This window comes from Oratosquilla oratoria, chromosome 10 (assembly GCF_046742065.1).
Source record: "Oratosquilla oratoria isolate Oo_2021 chromosome 10, ASM4674206v1, whole genome shotgun sequence".
Classification (NCBI taxonomy): Eukaryota; Metazoa; Arthropoda; class Malacostraca; order Stomatopoda; family Squillidae; genus Oratosquilla; species Oratosquilla oratoria.
The window spans coordinates 73,440,284-73,461,304 of NC_134786.1; the positions used below are offsets into that span (position 1 = coordinate 73,440,284).

Sequence of the window (21,021 nt, forward strand, 5' to 3'; positions counted from 1 at the left end):
CCTCAGGGTTCCGTTCTTGGGCCACTTCTATTCATAATATAGACCACGGACTAAAATCTATTGTCTCCAAATTTGCTGATGATACAAAAATGTGCGGAATGGCAAATGACCACTTAAATCAATTAGATATTCAAGAAGATTTAGATAAATTACAGCAATGGTCTGAAAAGTGGCTAATGAAATTTAACACAAGTAAATGCAAGGTTATGCACAGTACGATTACAAGTTATTTGGAAATTCGTTAACAAAAGTGGATAGTGAGAAGGATCTCATCGTAATTAACAGTAATGATCTCAAATCACCTAAACAGTGTACTTCAGCCTCTGAGAAAGCAAATAATATTCTAGTACTGATTGCGCGATCTTCTGACTTCAAAAGTACATCACTTATTAACAAGCTATAGTTAGTTCGTCCATATTTGAAATATGCTGCTTCCGTTTGGTCACCGAATCTCATTGACAGATTAGAAAAAGTACAACGGCAAGCCACAAAACTGATTCCAAATATAAAAAATAAATCATACGAAAATCGACTAAAACATATGAATCTGTTTTCCCTAAAAAAGCGTAGACTCAGAGGTGACTCGATACAGGTCTTTAAGATTCTAAAGGGGATTGACATCAAAAGTGACAAAATTTCTACACTAAATGAGAATCCGACAAGAAATAATGGTCTCAAACTGTCAGGAAATATATCTAATTTGGAAGTGGGCAGAAACAACTTCGCCAACCGTGTAGTTAATGAATGGAATAAACTTCCTGCAGAGGCAGAGCAATGTAGTTCACTTCGAAGCTTTAAGTTTCGTTTAAATGATCATCTTATCATGATGCTGTAATGTCTGCCATTTATTTTATATTATTTGTATATTTGTTAGTTATCATCTGACTGATTATTAGTTGCTTTATTTTCATATATTATAGTTTATCTGTCAATTTATTATTTACTATTAACCTGTTTGTTTATTATTTAACTATACCTATGCATTTATTTATTTTACTTATTATCATTTATGTTATTATAATTTTGTTCATTTCTTATTTATCACTATTATATTTTTTTCGCATCCGACCTAGTTATGGACCAAAAGGTCTCCTGTCGACATGCTCCACCTTTGTAATCCTTTGTAATAGCAGTAGTAATAATAATATTAATAATAATAACAATACCAATAACAATATAACATTAATGATAGTAACAGCAATGGTAACAAAAAGTGTGAAAAGTGTCAAGACCCTCCCAAGAACCTTCATTACTTCGTATCACAAACCAAGATCTGGGTACAACACGCCTAGTCTTAGTTCCTTGGGTCATTGTACCCTAACTCGACATCCCCAGTTCACGAGGAAACAAAACGAATTTATTAACATAGCTCCCACACCAGGGCACTGTTCACACTAGCGGATTGAACCGCGCGGAAACCGCGGCGATAGTGCACAGTCAAGTTAAAACTGCGCGGTTGAGTGTGAACGCCTCCATTGAATTACACTGTAATTGAACAGCTGCGGTTGAAACCGCTTGTGTGAACTGAGCCACCATGATCACTTCTGCCTTTGCAGTTATCAACATTATAAATTACCATAATTAAGTCTTAAGATTACTTTTATTGTTGTCATTATCATTAATACTGCAACAGCCCGTTTCATCATTTTGAAATCGTTTTTCAATTCGTGGGAGACTGCAGCTGGATACTAATGAAATAATTGAATTGAATTATAAAAATTTTGGCATTATCAGCCAAGCGCCTGAGTTTTCATGCCATTTAGCGCATTTCTATTTTCTTGAATAAATTGGTTATACTTATAAGAAAAAAACTTAATTCATTCGAATACATTCGTCCAGTTTAAGATGAAGATATTTTAAACTATGATAAAATCAACTTTCATAACACTTTCTTTTTCACCCACAAAATTAGAAATAGTTAAATATATTAATAAAATAGCTTGACGACAAACATAATAAAATGTTAAAGTACCAACCGGTACGAAAGGGTTGTGAAGGCAGCTTCTCGTAATCCGTTCGTTTGAGTGTCAACGAATTCGGTTACAATCTTATCCTTTTCCAATATCCATGACAAATTATATTGAGAAACTGAATGACAGCAAACATTTACAAAAGTTAGACACAATACTGAAATGTTCTATGGGAAGTCTAGAATATTGTAACTAAAGTTCTCTTCAAGTTATTAAAATTCACAATTGACAATAATCGGCCCGAGGGGATACCACGAACATGAATAAAATCACCTGACGGCAGCCAGAATACAAATACAGCTCGGTGTATAAGGGATTGCATAGCTCTTACCTGTTTCTTCATCTATATATCTATTTATTTGTACTATGTATTTGCCTTTCTGTTTATTTCTTGGTATAATATCACGCATTTGTTCGTTATATATGAGTAGGATTACGCATCTCTTTATTCATTTCTTGGGATACTCGTGTTTAATTCGACACTCTACGTCCAATCTCACCACGGACCAACAGGTCTTCTGTTGGGTTCATGCTTTATCAGTGTATGCAATTATGTTAACACAGAATAATGACCCGGCGAGAATCAAGGGCCCAAAACTGTCAGGACAAAGATTCAACCTAAAACTATGGTTATACTAGTCAAAGGAATGCTTGGAGTCCAACCTGGGGATATCTCCATCCAACCTTATCTTTGAACGTGTTAAACATGTAACAGTTCTAAGTCTAACTTCGAGTAACACCTAAGCAATATGTTATCACGTTATCGACAAATTAATTCTATTCACCTGCTTATCTATTTATTCACTTATGATGCCCTCGTGGAGGGCCGTTACATCTACATGCTTTGTCACTATAATACATTGTAATTTTGGGCCATTCAATGCAAAACATAATGTTTACACAATATACGTGTGACTACCCCTACACACCTATGCTGGCAGTAAGTATCCTAGGCATACTGGGCACTCAAACATAACAACAAAAGACAATGCACACCATTCCAACCACATCGCCTCGACCCACCCCCACCCCCACCCCCACCCACTCCGTCCGTCCGTTCCGACGTGACAGCACCTAACTCCGCAGAAGCCAGCTCTTTTCCATTCCAAGAGAGGGGAGATCGATACTTCACTAACAACAGACAAACAGCCCCCCACCCCACGCGTAGCATGTCTTCTATGGACACGTACTCTGCACGCGTAAGCAAGTAATTGGGTAAGTTCTTTAGGGTCAGTAACCCCCCCACCCCCACCCCCACACACTCGCACCTTCAGGCTGGGTTCGAACCCGGACTCAGGACATGAGAATTGAAGACGGAACGAAAAAATCACACGACACAACAACCAGAACAAAATCCGCGAAGGACCACACGATTATAAAGCCGGCTGACCCCATGTATTTGATAGGACGTAAGGAGGGCCCGCGCGCGCACACACACACACACACACATACAACTGAGAATTATTTCACAAAATGACTAACCCCTACCACTCAATCCTGTCATTGTATTCAGCCGAGGGAGATTCAGTGCGAAGCTAAAGCTAAAGGCTTCATCCTCTTCCACTATTCTTTCCAGCACATTGATTCTTAACCTGGGAGGCGTGCCCCCCTAGGGAGGCGTAAGTGATTTTCAGGGGGGGGGGGGCGCGCGAGGCTCAGGAGAAAAGTAGAAATTTGACCAGTTACATGTTATTTTCTTGAGAAGAAATGGGTCAGTAATGTAGAGGTAAGTTTATGAGATAATGCAGAAGTATCGTCGTCACTAACTTTATTTTCAAAAGTCTCCCAGCCATACAAATTTTCCAATGTATTGACCCCCCTCCCTGCAAGGGGGAGTCTATAGATGCAAGGGGGGCGTGGAGGAAAAGAACAGTTCCTAGAGGGGGCGTGGTAGTAAAAAGGTTAAGAACCACTGTTCCAGCACATTGTCACTTCGGAAGAGTTGTCAACCAGCGACTGCTCTTCTCCACCTCCTATTACTCTGTGACACAGAAACAACGCCAGCTTCGCATACCAGTCCAACGTTTCTTCTGGGAGAGATATATGGTAGGTTTGAATATATATTACATCCATATCCACTTCTGTTTCACTGGCTTCAGCTGAAACAAAAGTCTTGAAAAAGTATGTCACTTAACTGAAGGAGCCGACATACAACGCAGAGTTCATTTGCTTGGGTTTAAATCAAACTATGCGAATAAACTGGTGTCATTTATCACTCCTGTGTTCCCTATCAATCTCATCCGACAGTCCATTAACTGGATATACGATACAAGAAATGACTCCTTCAATGCCCTCTCTCACCTGCATTGAACCCCCTGAAGCTGGACACAATTGATGGGTGGACGTTTCAAAGACGATGTATACGAGGCGATCAAGTCGACGCTATCCACATAGCTACTGAGGGATACATCAATGGTTTAACACTTGGAAAAGAAAACGGAGGAGCAGAGAATATCGGAAATAGAGGAAGTAGAAGATGATGAAGAAAAAGAAGAAAAGGAAGAAGAAAAAGGAAGAAAAGGAAGAAAATGAAACAGAAGAGAGAGGAAGAAGTAGAAAAGGGGGATGGGTGAATATTGTAAAAAAAATCTGAGAGGTAAAACAAATACCAATCGAACCAAAAGTACTCCTGGTTGAATTATGGATCCCGGTATCACTTCCACAGTTAAGAGACCATAAGAATGGAGGAGAGTGCAGGAGACCATAGGGTAATAGTGGAGGAGATGGCTGCCTGAGTGCAGTATCAACCCAGTCTTGACCAAACTGTCTTCTTGTCTGAATAAAATCGCCTGGCGCTGGCGAGCCCAAACTCCCAATCAAGGCAGCCTTTCTGGCTACAGCTACGTTCTGCTTGGTGCGATTATCACTCAACGATAATCTTTCACGGCTCAATGATGGTCGCCAAACGATTGTCTAGCACACTAATTCGTTGGTTTTATTTTTTGCTTCGAGCTGAAAAGTACGAGGCTTTTGATTTTAACTGAACCTAGCAACCTGTTTACCCAAATATGGTTCCAGGAGGTAAAAGGATGCGCGTCACCCGTCACTGGTTGTGGCATTTGGTTAATAATCGCACGGAACAGCACGTACCTAAAGACTAAACAACTATGGGGTTGTTACTCTACCCAAGGAAATTTAATGACTACTGCTATCTCCAACATCTCAGCCAGTTGGTCGCTTTTGTACATTCTTCTCTGCCTAGACTGGGAGGATATATATCACCGCAATGATGGCATTAAGCTGATATGTAACACTTTTACTGCTATTCACGACTTAAAATATTTGTCCAGGTTGCCACCAAGCCATTTTATTCAACAGACGGAAACTCCTTACGAAGTAAAGGTGTCAAGGTATGCTGTGGCAGCCGATCAAACGATTTAACATATATTTATGAGGTAATATCACATAATAAGCAAAGTGATAAGCATATTATACTGTGCCATTACCAAATCTACGCCCCCCCCCAATATTATTAACGAGACAATCATGATATTATTAGCGAATTTATTAGGAAATCTTTGGCGAATTTATGCGCAAGAGACCCTTCATGGTGTTCATCCCCATCAGCATCATGGCCAATGTACATTATCAAGATGTAACACATATCAATTCTACCATACACCTGAAGAGCAAAACCCCCGATCGAGACCCCAGTAAAGCCATTCAGGCCAGGGGAATCTCCTCAAAAGTGTAATAAAGTCGTCTGGAGACTTACAAAACCTAATCTGTGCGGAGAGAGAGAGAGAGAGAGAGAGAGAGAGAGAGGGGATGAAGCTGTCATTTATCACACAATACGAATTTCACACTCTTCGCAAGCATGTCGCAAGGGCAGCAGTGAAACAAGGAATCTACAGAGCAACTGCCCGTGGGCGAAGGCATTGGGCGCCGTAGACTTTGTATAAAGTATGAAAGGGGTCCTTGTAGTGGGAGGCGTCTGCGAGTCGGGCACGCAGTACACCCTTGCACTAGTTCACATTAGTCCTATGCCCAGTACACTATACTACACACACTAGAATACCACCCACCCTCCTCACGTGTAGTTAATACTCCTTAGCCATTTGGAACTACCCTACAGTTGAATCTTACACACACATCCATATATATATCATAACTGACACCACAGTAGGGAGAAAGAAAGAGTTGAATAAGTGAATCTATATATTTCGACTGCTAACTGCAATCCTCTTCAGTTAGCAATCGATATGTATATCAATTCGCTTATTCAACTCTTTGTTCCGACTGTGGCGTCAGTTGTGATTTACAAATATTACTATATTTTTCTTTAGCTATGTCCCCTGTGGGGCTACAGGGAGAAGGATGCCTAGTTCCAATCCCCATCCCGTTTTTCTCGCCTCTTACGATCCAAGTGGGAATACTTGGTGGCAGCATTCTATCCCCCACCACAGGGTAGGCGAAACAAGGAAATAAATATTCAGAGATATGATACAGAACAGCAACAAGGGGTTGGGGGACAGCATAACGGAGGGACAGTAGCAGTATAATAGAAGTGTCATCATTTCTCTGTGAGCAGAATCCTCCTTTATCACAGACAAAATGATGTGTGATTCTGGTCCGTAGGAGCGCCCCATATAGACCCTAAAGTATCAACTGCATACTACTTTGCCACAACATGTAGCCAATACCCCAGATAGGGGACATTCCTAAAAAAAGTAAAGGCATAAGAGGGTCTACGAGTTTTCCAACCAGTGCCCTAAGGTTTGGGTCTTTTAATGTGCGTGGATGTGGTACAGATGAGAGTAAAAGGGATGAGATAGGTAGTATGTTTGTGAGAAGATGGATGTGTTGGCTTTGAGTGAAACTAAGTTGAGAGGGAAGGGTGAGTGTGAGTTTGGGAATGTAGTTGGGAGGTTCTCAGGAGTGAAGAGAGGGCGAGGGAGAGAAGGGGTGGCTATACTAGTAAGTGAAGAGATAGGTAAACGTGTAGTGGAGTGGAAGGAGGTTTCTTCAAGGTTAATGTGGATGAAAGTGAAACTGGGAAAGGAGATGTGGGCTTTTGTAAGTGCATATGGGCCTGGTAGTGAGAAGAGTGTAGAAGAAAGGGAGGCTTTTTGGATTGATTTAAATGAGTGCATAGAGAGATTAGGGAGGAAAGTCAATGTAGTAGTATTGGGAGACCTTAATGCTAGGGTAGGAAATGAACCAATGGACGGAGGGGTTGGGAAATGTGGAGTTCCAGAAGAGAATCGTAGTGGAGAGTTGATGATGGAGATATATCTAGAGAGCTGATGATAGCAAATACAGTGTTTAGGAAGAAAGTCAAGCATAAGTACACATGGGATATGGTGGTGGATGGAAGGGTGGTAGATAGAGCGTTAATGGACTATATAGTGGTAGATAGGAGTATAATAGGAAGAGTTAAGGATGTACATGTTCTAAGGGGAGAGAGTGGGGGAATATCAGATCATTTTTTGGTGGAAGGTAAGTTGAGAGTGGAGGATAGATGGAGAAAGAGGAAAGGGACAAAAGGTAGGGAGGTGCTTAGAGTGAACTGCTTAAATGAGAAGGAAAAGGAGGAATAAAAGAAGTTGAGAGAGGAGTGGGAGGGAGTGAAGGATAGAGTAGAACTAGGAGTGGAGGAGGAATGGGGATGGTTCAAGGAGGGAGTCAGAAGGTGTGCAAAGATGGTGTGTGGAACAAGAAGGACGGGAGGAAATAGAAGGAAGGGTAGCGAGTGGTGGGATGAGGAAACAAAAAAGGTTGTAGAAGAGAAGAAGCAAGCTTTCACAGATTCATTACAAAATAGGACGAGGGAGTCATATGAGAGGTACAAAAGAAAAAGAGAAGTAAAACACAAGATGAAGGAGGCAAAGAGGAGAGCAGATGTGAAATGAGGTAAGAATATGACAGAAAAAATTGAAAGTAACGAAAAAATGTTTTGGAAGAAAATTAAGAGAGGAAGAGGCGAATCAAGCAGAGAAGAAAAGGTAAAAGGTGTAGATGGGGGAAATGATAATGGAAAAGAAGGCAATAAGAGCAAGATGGGCAGAGTATTTTAGGGAGTTGCTAAATGTGATAGAGGATAGGGAGGGAAAGGTAGTTGCAGTGGGAAGTGCTAAGAAAATGATAGTGATGAGTGAGGAAAATGGAGGAGAAATAAGGAAGGATGAAGTGAAGGCAGTTATTAAGATGATGAGAGCAGGTAAGGCACCTGGTCTGGATGGATGCCATGCAGAATGTCTGAAAAAAGGAGGTACAGTGATGGTGGACTGGTTGGTGAGGTTATTTAATGTTTGTTTGAGAGAGTGCCAAAGCACTGGAGGAGCGCCTGAATAGTTTCACTTTATAGGGGAAAAGGGGACAAGTATGAATGTAGTAGTTTCAGAGGGGGCTTGTTTAGTGTAGTTGGGAAGGCTTATTGGAGGATCTTGATTGAGAGGCTTACGAAAGGAACAGAGGGAGTAATTTTGTGAGGAACAGTGTGGATTTAGGACAGGTAGAGGTTGCGTGGATCACATTTTTGTGGTACGACAGATATGTGAGAAAGCTATAAGAAAAGGTAAGGATGTTTTTTTGGGCTTTTATGGAACTGGAAAGGCTTATGGCAGGGTAGACAGGAAGGTACTGTGGGAGGTTTCGCAGATATATGGGATAGAAGGAAAGCTTTTAGGAGCTGTCAAGAGTTTTTACGAGAGTAGTAGAGTGTGTGTCAGGATTAGAAATGGAGAGAGTGAGTGGTTCGAGGTAAAGGTGGGACTTCGTCAGGGATGTGTTATGTCGCCCTGGCTGTTCAACTTATACATGGATGGGGTGGTGCGAGAGGTAAATGCAAGGGTGGTGGTTCAGGGATTGGAGATGTTTAAAGAAAAAGGAGAAAAATGGGAGGTGAACCAGCTGTTGTTTGCGGACAACACAGCACTTGTAGCAGGATCAGAGGAGGGATTGAGGGAGTTGGTGACAGTGTTTGGTAGTGTGTGAAAGAAGGAAGTTGAAGATAAATGTGGGTGATGAGATGTACAAGGGGTGAAAGTGGCAGCAGACAGTGAGCATTAAGGGAGAGAGACTAGAGGAAGTGGATAATCTTAGATACTTGGGTGCGAATGTGGCAGGAAAGGGAGGAGTGGGAGTGGAGGTAGAATGTAGATTGAGAGAAGCGAGTAAATGCCTTGGTGGATTAAAGAGCGTAATGAGAAATAGACATTTGGGAATGGATGCTAAGAGGAGATTGTATGAAGGAATGATTGTGCCAACAACACTGTATGGGGCAGAAATATGGAATATAAGAGAGGAAGAGAGGAGTTTGAATGTGTTTGAGATGAGGTGTCTGAGAAGTAGGATAGGGGTTACTAGGCTGGATAGAGTGAGAAATGAGGAGGTGAGGAGGAGAACGGGGGTGGTAAGGGAGTTGGGAGATAGGGTGGATGAAGGAGTATTGGGATGGTTTGGACACATGGAAAGAATGAGTGAAGAAAGACTAGTAAAAGAGGTATGGAAGGCAGATGTGGAGGGAGGGAACACGAGGGGGCGACCTCGGATGAGATGGGTGGATGGGGTAAAAGGGGCTTTGGGGAAGAGGGGAATGTCTGTTGAGGAAGGACGGGAGAGAACAGAAGACAGGGGTGAATGGAGAATGGTTGTATATGGATGATGTTGTGATGCATGAGGTGGCATGGCTGGGGGATGGGGGGTGAGGCAGTATGTGTGAGAAAAATTTGACGCAGCCCGAAGGGATTTCTCCCCGTCTTCTTTTTTACATGGGGGGAAGGAGAAGGGGGTTCGCCGATTTAATGAAGCGGCCTTGCTGTGGATGTGCTGTGTCTTGCGACACTGCTTCTGACCCAGGGCAGTGGACAAGATGCAGGGATGACCCGTCATCCAGGAGGTACCAAGATAAGAGGGAGGGTAGAGGGTGGAGGGGAGTGGAGTGTATTAGGGATGGAATGGGTGGGAATGGTTTTTATGCCTTTGTTTTTTGGCTACCTCCCTTGTAAGGGGGGAAAAGCCTTTGGTATATGTATGTACTACATTTTTCACCAGTGATAGATATATATATATATACATATATATGTGTGTGTGTGTGTAGAAATAATATACATTTATATACACAAATGTATGTGTGCGTGTACACAAACACAAGCGAATAAATCCATTTTCAGTGCCTACACATATCATCTATTGCTGAGTATTTGTATACATGTTCTATAATCAGTGATATAAGGTTTATAATTGCTTACAAAAACACGTATAAAACTCAGCAGCAAACACATATGCATCGTGAGAATCATGAGATGGTTAGTGTACATTATGTACAAATGTGTACATGTACAATGTGTACATAATGTATGTGTACATACGATTGTGTGACACGTGTACTTGTCTTACCGTATTTTCAGTTTTCATTCAAAGAAATAATACTGTCTTCTAATATCCTGTCTTTTTATCTTGTATATACTGAGAGAGACTGAGAGACAGAGATAAGAAAATTATAACTTATTGGTTACTATCTCAATGGTGCTTACGAAACTTGCCAAATACAACTATCCGATTAAGTTACAAAATAATCACCACTTGTTCTACTTTTGAGGTAAGGAAAAGCAAAGCTCTAATGGAGTATGATCCCTGATAAACCGAGATGTTGCGAGTAACGTATTCTAGATCGGTAGTTTACCAGATAGGGTAACTTGGATTATGATAAAGTTGTGTTAAAGGTACAATCTAAAAATAATTCAGGTTTATGTATCAACTTCACAGAGTTCAGACGATTAAATTGATTATTTAAGTCAGGTGATGGATCACGAAAAAAGTAAATATACATTGGTAATATGCGAATTTAATGTTACAATGGGAAGACGAAAGGAGATCAGTCATGCACTGGGAAGCTTGGAGTAGATGAGAGAAATGACAGAGGCAATATGTTGGTCAATTTTGCAGAGAAGTACAACTTGAGAACAATGAACACTTTCTTCCAAAAGCGTGTAGGTCGTAAATCAATCTGGGGAAGTCCAAAGGGAACACCAAAAAAAAACGAAATATATTCCATATTAGGAGATGACAGCATGAGCATTAACAATGTTACGGTCATAAATAAAGTAAATATAGGTAGTGAATAGGTTGCACAGCCAAATTCAATTTCAGAGCCGAGAGAAATAAACTCGTTTTGAAAAAGAAAACAAGCCTTGCGAAGGTTAAGGATAACATGAACGAATTTCATTTTGAATTTAAAAACTTTCAAAGCTCTAAGAAATGACAAGGACACCGTCGAACATATGAAGTTGAATTTAGTGAATATCATTAGGGAATCGGCAGAGAAAGTAGGAAGTACAAAAGGCATTTGAGAAAAGTACTCCAAAGCTACAAACGACCAAATTAAAAAATAGGACTAAGCAGATTAAAAAGAGGGGAGATAAAATATAGCAGAGCTAAACAAGCTTATCAACGAAAGGCAGAGATAAGAGAAAAGAAAGAAAAATATGGATGAAATAGAGGAAGCTATTCGGAAAGGTAAAAGTATTAAAGGGGTCGAGCGCAGACTAGCTTTAGGGAGGCAGCAAATGATATCTTTGAAAGATAGAAATGGAGAGATCATTAGATGCAGAGACAAAATGGTAAAAAGAATAGAAGAATTTTAACAAGAGCTTTACTTGTCAAAGACCGTAGTTTCAGTAAATTCATCTGTAGATGTTAGTAATGTCCCAGAAGTTACAAAAGGATTACAGTTTGCTCTAAAGAATATGAAACTAAAGAAAAGTACCTGTGGAAGATGGTATATCGAGAGATTTTCAGAAAGATGCAGGGAAAGAATTTCACATTAAATTTGCTCAGTTGTACACCCAGTATTTACGTCAAGAAAGCGTTCTTGAATCATGTTGCAATGCTATAGTTATTTTGCTTCATAAAAAAGGAGATCAGAAAGACCTAAGTAACTACCAACTGATTAACTTGTTATCCAATATAGTATTCTCCAAGATCCTTACAAATAGACTAAGTCAAGTTTTAGATGGAAACCAAGAGAACAGGCAGGCTTTAGAAGCGGATATTCGACTCTAGACCATTTGCAGGCGATGAACCAACTAATTGAGAAAACGGCAGAATACAATATACCTCTTTGTTTAGCTTTTGTAGATTACGAGAAGGCCTTTGACGCGATAGAACAAATATTAATACTAAACTTGCTCCGCAAGCAGGGTGCAAACGAACAGACTAGGGTTCATCAAACGAGATCTCGGGACTCGGGATCTCGTCGTTCCCTTAGACATAAATTCCCGGGCAAAGGTATTTGATACTCCCGAAGCCCATGTAACTTGTCTCGGGATTCCCATTTTTCCATGAGGACAACAATTTAGTGAGACCTCATGATTTTCCCGGGACACTGGGATCATGTCTCTCCCTGGAAACGCTTGCGTTTTATTTATAATAGTAATTAGTTGTTACTGGTAATTAGGAATTACTCCTCATCCGTGTTTATTATTAGTAATGAAGTATCGACATTTTCTGGATTACTTCTTCCACAGCATTTACTGACGTTACCGATTTATTTCCCACACATTTCGCATTCATTTTTCGTCATCAGATAAAAAGTAATTGAGATCCTTTGCAATGTTCAACACGAAAGTTCAGAGCAATGAGATTTTACTCGAAGGTGAGAGTCTTGAACAAGTTGAAGAATATAACTATTTAGGCCAAATGGTGAAAGTGACCACAGGTCATGATAATGAAATAAAGAGGCGTATTACAATTGGTTGGAAAATGTTTTGTAAGTAAAATAAGATCATGAGAGGCTCTACCTTTATATTTGAAACTGAAAGATTACAATGTATACTGCAAGGAATAATCACGGATGTGAGACAAAGGCGATGTTGACAAAGCTAAGGAGTGCTGAGGAGAATGGAGAGATCAATGGTGAGAATAACACTGAGAGACCGAGTGTAGACTAAAGTGAAGTATATTGTGTAGGCGGTAAAAGAGAAGAAGTGGAATTGGGCAGGTAAGTTAGTGCGAACGACGGATGAGCGATGGAGCAAGTGTGTTTATGAGTGGACGCCACGAGATGGTAAGCGTTGAAGAAGACCAGAAGGTGGAGAGACGAGATAGAGAAGTTTGCAGGAGTGTAGTGGCAGAGGTTGGCGCAGTCGTGGGAGTCATGGAATGCTATGAAAGAGACCTTTGTTCACCAGTGGACTGATTGACTGTATAGAGTTATATACAGCATACGTGGACATTGGTATATACGAGGGAACCTAGTTTTGTAGATATTTCATATCTTAAACAATGAATAAAAGAGTAAAAAATAATAAATAGATACACACGTATGTTTATGTGCATTTTGTAATTACACGTTCATAACCGACACCTCTTCTGACGTCAGATGTTGTGGCCTTTGACAGTTCAAGCCCTACCTGAACCTAACCCTTCATTTTACGACTCGTAGACACCGCCTGGCGATTTTATTCAACTTAGGGAAACCTTTATCCGTAGCAAAAAGATTGAACCTTTATCAGTGAAAACTTTGTAATCTTTTACGGTTAATTTTTGCTGGCACCATGCGATTTGATATCATTTCCGCAGGGAAATGGCAACTACAACACCATGGCCATTAGGCAGCTTTTTATATAAAATTTCTATTCAGATAAGTTGTGGTTTATTTCAGATATCTGAACCCCTTTGATACATAAAAAAGTGGAAGTCTATTCTGTCGCATTAATCTTACTGACAAAAACATATTAAAACAAAACTAATGTATGCAGAATCGTTCCAAACGGTCAACCACGCAGGACATTTTTATAGTTCTGCTGTTCATGAGGCAGACTCGGGTCCGCTCTTTAGTCAGCAACAACCAGCTCTTCTACCTTTCGAGATAAATGGAAGGGTGGTGAGGTAAACACTAGATCGAGGAGATTTAAATATGATAGCAGAAATGAAGAGATTAAATATTTTTTGCGTGCGCAATGAGTATATATGTAAAATATACCACAGTAACGAAATATACACACAAATATATATATATATATATATATATATATATATATATATGTATGTATGTATGTATATATACATAAACGACTGCTATACGTGTGGCAAGTTCCGTGCTTCAACGTCGTTATAATCAGAGACTTGTCCCAGACAAGCTCCACGAATGACGCACACACATACTTACGTGCCCTACGTCCCCGATTCTGACAATGTTATCTAGGTCACAGCCATGGCGCCCTATCCATGCTCTTCTACCTGTTCACATCGAGCTAGAATGACAGACAGACGTCATATCATTATATTAATTTCCGGGAGGGTTAACTTTGTGGAATGTGAGTGAGGAGAGAAATGCTGCACGGGGCAACAAAATCGAATCATCTGCGTACTATCTCTTAAAATATTTTACCCACCTATGAAGTCCCCCCCTTCGATCAGGAAGGGGGACAATTGTTGCATTAGAGTGGCGGCACACTAAGCATTTCTCGCTAGCATGCTACTTGCTTTTCCTACTTCGTTTGAGTAGAAATGACTTCGGTTACGATATTTTGTTTTTCAAAATAACAAATGTCAAATTACTCTTGCGTCGTACAGCGAGAAGCTAAATGACGAACTAAGAGAAGCTAAACGTATACTAATGTTAGACACACTGCTGAGACGTTCTTACGGAAGTCTAGAATAGTGTAACCAAAGTAGTTTCTATTCAAACCTAGTAGCAAAAACAAGAAATACACTAGCCTAGTTTGCCGCCACATTCTACTGACAGACAATTTTATTCGGTTAACTGGCAACCCTTTGGTAGCTAAGTATATATAATGAGAGCATAAACGATATGCAACAAGCTCGATTTTTCTATATGACGGTTATTGACTCGATAATGCTTGTCCAGCTCTGCTGTCAGACTTTTTGATGGTGCACTTTGTTCCCCAAGATGGATTTTCTTTCAACTTTTATTGAATCCTTCATCGCGTGTTTACCCCTCGCTGAGTCGTCAGACATGCTAACATTTTTTACACGGTGAAATAAGTTGTCTTTATTATCATTATTACGTTTATAAGTTACCGAGATGGGGAGTAGACGCATATCTAAACGGAGTTTCAGTTTCTTCCAAGGTCTGCCCTCAACTGAATAAAGTAGCCTGACATAAGAAGGTTAAATTTTATATAACTTTACCTCACCGTGCGCTGGTGTCGCAATTGGAGACTTCTCCCTGATCCCCAGCAGTGACTGTCACCTGCCATAACAGTCCAAGCCCATAGGGCAAAGGTGTAGGCTTCGACTGCATATATGCGTCTCCTTGAGTATGCTCCTCACCAGTTTTCAGTCATCGTGCCCCCAAAGCAACGCTACAGTGACGTGTATGGACACGTGGGAATTGTTGCCCTTTCACCAGGGGGTATTCCTGTCTCAGTGTGGCCTTTACGGCAACACATTCTTGTCGCCACGGCACCATGGCGATGGCAGACGATGAAGAAGAAGGCAAACAAACCTGTTGTGCGACTTGGGCCACCGTAGTTCTACGAATTGTGTAGTTCCGGTTCCTACCTTCGCAGAGCCGCCCGGGACCGCTTGGGGACCGGGAGGTGCTGTGGGGGCAGTGATTTGTAGTGTAATGGGGAAGGGGAAGAAGGGAGGAGAGGGAGAGGAAGGAGGGAGGGAGGGAGGGGGTGGAGAGAGAGAGAGAGAGAGAGAGAGAGAGAGAGAGAGAGAGAGAGAGAGAGAGAGAGAGAGAGAGAGAGAGAGAGAGAAGGAATAAGGAAGTGAAGTTCTCAAACGGGAGTGAGGAATGGAGGGTATGTGTATCCTAATGCTCATTTTTTATTTATTTATTTATTAAGAGGGGAGAGGAAGTTGTCTCCACCCCTGAAACCCTCCATTACTTTTAAGAATTTGTAGTCAATCAGTAACTGAGTGAGTGTGTGTTTCCTTCTTTGTCGAAGATATCCTCTACTGTCTCCACGATTGTGAAGGTAGTCCATAATCCTTGAAATAGAGGGACTATGGAATCATTTTCCTTATCACAAGTGTACAAAATTATACTACCGATATCTTAAATTTAACATGATACATCTGGTGGTAAGAGGAATGATTCGATTCAAACACTCATTACCATCGTGTTTTCCAAGGATGCGCATATCGGACTCCATCTTTGCACAAGCTTCCTCGACGATAGGGTTCGGGGCACCTTTGAATTATGCACTGCCTTCCCACACCTGTACATTTTCATTATCCACAGTTAATGTCTCCTACAAAATACTTTTTCAGTGCATCCCTGATCAAGTCTATAAAAAAATAGCACTTAACTGATCTACATAATGTAATAAGATTAAAATAAAAATCTGTTGGCAACGACGTCGACCCCCCACCCCAAGCGCGTCCCGCCAAGCGTGCATCCTAGCGAGGCCGAAATACGAATCCCTATCGACAGCAACAGCCTGCTCACTGCCCAGGTGGAGCTCGCAAACACTAAACGACAATTTCATATACTGGTAACACCCAGCACCAGTTAAAACTCTGCAACTTCAAACGTTTTCGTTGCTTCAACTACAACTGTTTTTCGTCAGGCTTGTTATTTTTTAACATGAAAAACTAGCCAAATTGCTCGCGCGTTGCTGCGGGCAATTTATGATCATTTTAATTTTGATAGAATTTGTGGAGAAAAGTTACACGTATCAATATAACTCATTGGAAAAGGTAACAAAATGAAATTATAAAAAAGTAAGAAAAAACAATTTGAGGAGGGAGACGACCTTTGGAAATAAAATATACTTATCCAAGTAGCCTGGGTGAAGAAATAGTAGTGAATATAATTTATATGGTTTGGGGGGAGTTCGTGAACAAACACAGACAGACAAGGGGCTATTACTTTATTATTGTAGATACAAATGAAAGGTAGTTATCCAAGTACCCTGTGTTATAATGTTTCAGAATATATATGGTTATAGGGGGTTTATCTGCAAAAACCTAGGAGGAGTTTGTGAACAATCCCTAACCTAATCATACCCCACCTAACTTTAACCCTTAACCCTAACCAAAATATTTTTTTGGAAATGAAATATAGTTATCCAAGTACCTGGAGTGATAGGGTGTCAGAATATATATGGTTATGGGGGTCTATCTCCAAAACCCTAGGAGTTCGTGAACAAACAGACAGACAGACAGAGGCTACTACTTTATTATAGTAGACAGGAAGTGCTACAAAACATATACCTTGTCACATGAACACAATCATGAAGTTTTCAAAAGTTTTCTGCACGTTGCCTGGTGACAAAAGTTGGAGCAAACAAACGGGTGTTTGTACCTTGGCAATGAGAACGCACAACTTGTACGAAAACAATGTATAGCACGATCTCATGAAAACTGCTGGAAAATGATGTGGAAAAGGAAGTAGATGAAAAGGAAAATGAGAAAAGGGACATGGAGTCTAGAACTCTAGAACCGCACCTTTTGTAGAATATTTTACAGTATATTAAGAAATAAGAAATTTGTAAACTTAGGCTTCTCCTAGTCAGATATATGCCCCGTTTAACATGCAACCCTATACGGATTGGATGGCACATGGCGACAAAGCAGGAGGGTCAATCTTCGGAAAGAAAACGAATGATATGGCGTCAGAAGGAAGCATGCAAGGTACCAGAGGCCGCCTCGAGTCATAGTGCTGAGAAAACAATGGATATTATATATATATATATATATATATATATATATATATATATATTGCATATATAAAGTATGTATACCTATACAATTCCGTCTCAGTATTGCACGGACTAGTAAAAAATCCTCTAACGACTTCCAAGACCGGAATCACAAGGAAATGAACAGATTAATTAATACATCCCAAAGGTGTCCTCTGGAATTTTCGAAGGGGGAAGAGGGTGTCAAACCGGTAATCGTTCACCTTTTACTTGTCTGTACGTAAATTTTCCACTTACATATTTTTATTAATCAGAACATTGTACACATTTACAAAATTCTACCTAAAGCCTGCCAATTGTTTGGTTCGCTTGTTTATTCATTCCTTCGTTTAATTATTCTTAGCATGCGACCTAGTTATGGATCAAAAGGTCTCCTGTCTGTACGCTCTTCCTTTGTTATCCTAATTCTACAATCGAAATAAAATATTTTCCTCCTCATCTAGTGATGCGAAACACATAAATACAGGATTTTGTTACGTCGACTTTCGAAAACGCTCAGACAGCACCGGTGATGGTGCTCGTCTGAATTCACACCAATATACTTTCCACCCCCGCCAGTGATAATGGACTAACCCGCCAACAACTTACAGCTCGTTTACTTTATTATTATTGTTGTTGTTGTTGTTTTCATTGTTGTTATAATTATCATCATTAACATTGTTTATTATTGTGAAATGGGGACAAATATTACATGTCTACTTTTCTAACGGACAAACAGGTTGGCGTCAACGCTTCTCCGTGCACCGTCACATACAGAAATCACGAACAACTGCAACGCAAATCAAATTACGCTCCAGTGTAATTAGCACTGCCTTTCTACGAAGTAATCGTACCACAGTGAAACTGAATATCTGATTTGTTAAACCAAGCAAATGCATTTGTATGCAGACTGTTCGTTCTAGTTTTAGTGATACTTCTCTGATACAAACCTGTTGAAATTATCCTTAGTTTTATTCCGGGGACGAATAAAATTGTCTGTCATTAGCTAGAACGAAATATCTAAGGTTGCTCTGGAAGTGAGGAAAGTGAAAAACTAGAGTAAATATGTGTTAACCCATTCAACTCCGATGACAAGATGTCTTGTCATTTGGTCAAAGAAAACAAAAAATCATAAAACACCAAAATGTTTGATCAAACACCAGAAAAATATGACGTCAGTCCTCGCTTCGCTGCGAGCGAAGCGAGGATTGACGTCATATTTTTCTGGTGTTTGATCAAACATTTTGGTGTTTTATGATTTTTTGTTTTCTTTGACCAAATGACAAGACATCTTGTCATCGGAGTTGAATGGGTTAAGGCGAATGATACACGATTGCGGATATTGTCTTTATTGGCGCCCAAGGTCAACCACCTTCAGAGCCTTACCTCGGGCTTGCTGCCTGCAGGGCCAACATATCCTTCATCCTCGTATATTAAACAAAAATGACAGTGATTTTGCACACGTCCACGAGAGTACCTTGACATACAAGTATAACTGAGAAATGCCAACTCCGTGAGGGGAGGGGAGGGGAGGACAGACAGACAGACAGACAGACACACACACACACACACACACACACACACACGGCCCGGTGGCGGATTGGTAAGGCACTGGCCTCACAAGTCGGAGAACCGGGGTTCGATTCCCCGGCCGGGCGGAGACAAGTTGGGTTTGTCTCCTTTCACGTGTAGCCCCTGTTCACCTAGCAGCGAGTAGGTACGGGACGTTAGTCAAGGAGTTGTGACCTTGCATTCCCGGTGTGTGGAGTGTGAGTGGTCTCAGACCTACCCAGAGATCTGCTAATAATGAGCTCTGAGCTCACTGCCGTAGGGTGGTGTCTGGCTGTCTCGAAAAGAGGCTGCAGCAGATCCGAGGTGAATACACACACACACTCTAGTTGCAGTCGTCTTTTACATAATCCCCTAGCCATCCAGGCCGTTTCGTGACTCTCCGAGGACGGCAGGCCAGGCCTGTGTTACGAGTGGAGGTGAGGGCGGTTCCTGTGATGTATTATTGGCAGCGGGACGTAGGTGTCGGTGGTTGTGTAGGGTGATGCGTCCACAGCCATCCAATTTGATCGCGTATTGGCGGAACGGTAGAACCTCAGTAATCACACCTCGCCTTCCCCATAGCTTATAAGCCTGGTTTTGTATCCACACTTGGGTGCCGATCGCTAGTGTGGAAAGAGTCTTGGGTGTTCCTTGTTTGGCAATCCAGGTCTCCTGTTGCCTTGCCGCCTCGCGCTCTCTTGCATTTAGCGTTTGTTGCCAGTGCACGTTCACCTTGTAATGTTGTCGATGCACTGGTACACCGTCTCGTAGCTGTGCTGGTGATTTGTCCACCCCGCGGAGAGGTGTATTGTGATACTGTAACAGGGCTACCGATGTCTTATCCACGTCGAGGCCGCCCCCGGGGCCCGTGTTGTCTCGGAGCAGTCTCTTGTCAGACTTCACAGCCGTTTCCGATCTGCCGTTCGACTGTGGGAAGTGTGCGGATGCGATCCGCCTCTCTACTCCCCACTTCCTGAAGATGACACACATATCTTCACTTGTGAGGTTCGTCCCTCCTGTAGAAACCGACTCGGGCGCCCCCACCCCCCATACTCTCAAAGAACTGCCGGAACACTGACGCTAACTTGTTGGACGTGGCCCCATTGGGGAAGTGTGCTAATTCCAACCACCCGGTACTGTCAGCGTATGCCATGTATATTTGCCCTTCAAGTTGGAATAAGTCTGCCACAGTGTATTGAAATGGATACTCTGGCGTGGGCGTCACAGTGAAGGGTTCGGCGGATTGCGACGGCGAGTATTAGAGGTGGCGCAGGCATCTCTATACTGCTGCAGGTCGCCTTCCATGCCAGGCCAAGACTGCCTTTCCCGTCGTAACATCCCGTCTAGGCCTTGGTGACCAGCGTGGAGATTGGTTGCTATGCGTCGTCGGTGGGCTTCTGGGATCACCTATCGAATAGACCCTTGGTCGTATGTGTACGTCACCATTCCTTGTGATACTGCCAGCCTGTCCCTGACTCCATAGTACTGACGGAGGCAGGTTAACTTGTGTACTCGGTGCGGGTGTCAATCACCTGCTGTCACCTTAGTGAGGAGTAGCTGATAGTCTGTATCGTCTGCAGCTGCCTGCACTATTGCTGCATTATCGAGCACGATGGAGTCACCGCTGTCAAGCGCGGCGACCGTCGCTGCCGCCACAGCGGCCTCCCTATCGCTGGCATCCTCTTCATCACTGGTTTCTGGCGGTGCAGAGAGTGCAGGGTAGCGAGACAGGAAATCCGCCGCACAATTGCGCTTCCCAGGGAGGTAATTGATTTGAAATCTGTAGGGGAGTTTTTTTTTTCTTCAGGGAGAACAACCTCGGGTTTACGATGTCCTTCAGTGCTCTGTCCCCCATTAGCTTGACTAGCGGGCGGTGGTCAGTGATGATCAGGAGGTTG

At 41.7% G+C, this 21,021-nt stretch overlaps 1 protein-coding gene across 5 annotated transcripts in view; it reads right to left on the minus strand.

Moving 5' to 3' along the window:
• LOC143029300 (uncharacterized) overlaps positions 1-21,021 on the minus strand; it is a 203,612-nt gene that overhangs the window by 150,248 nt on the left and 32,343 nt on the right. The window lies entirely within an intron of this gene.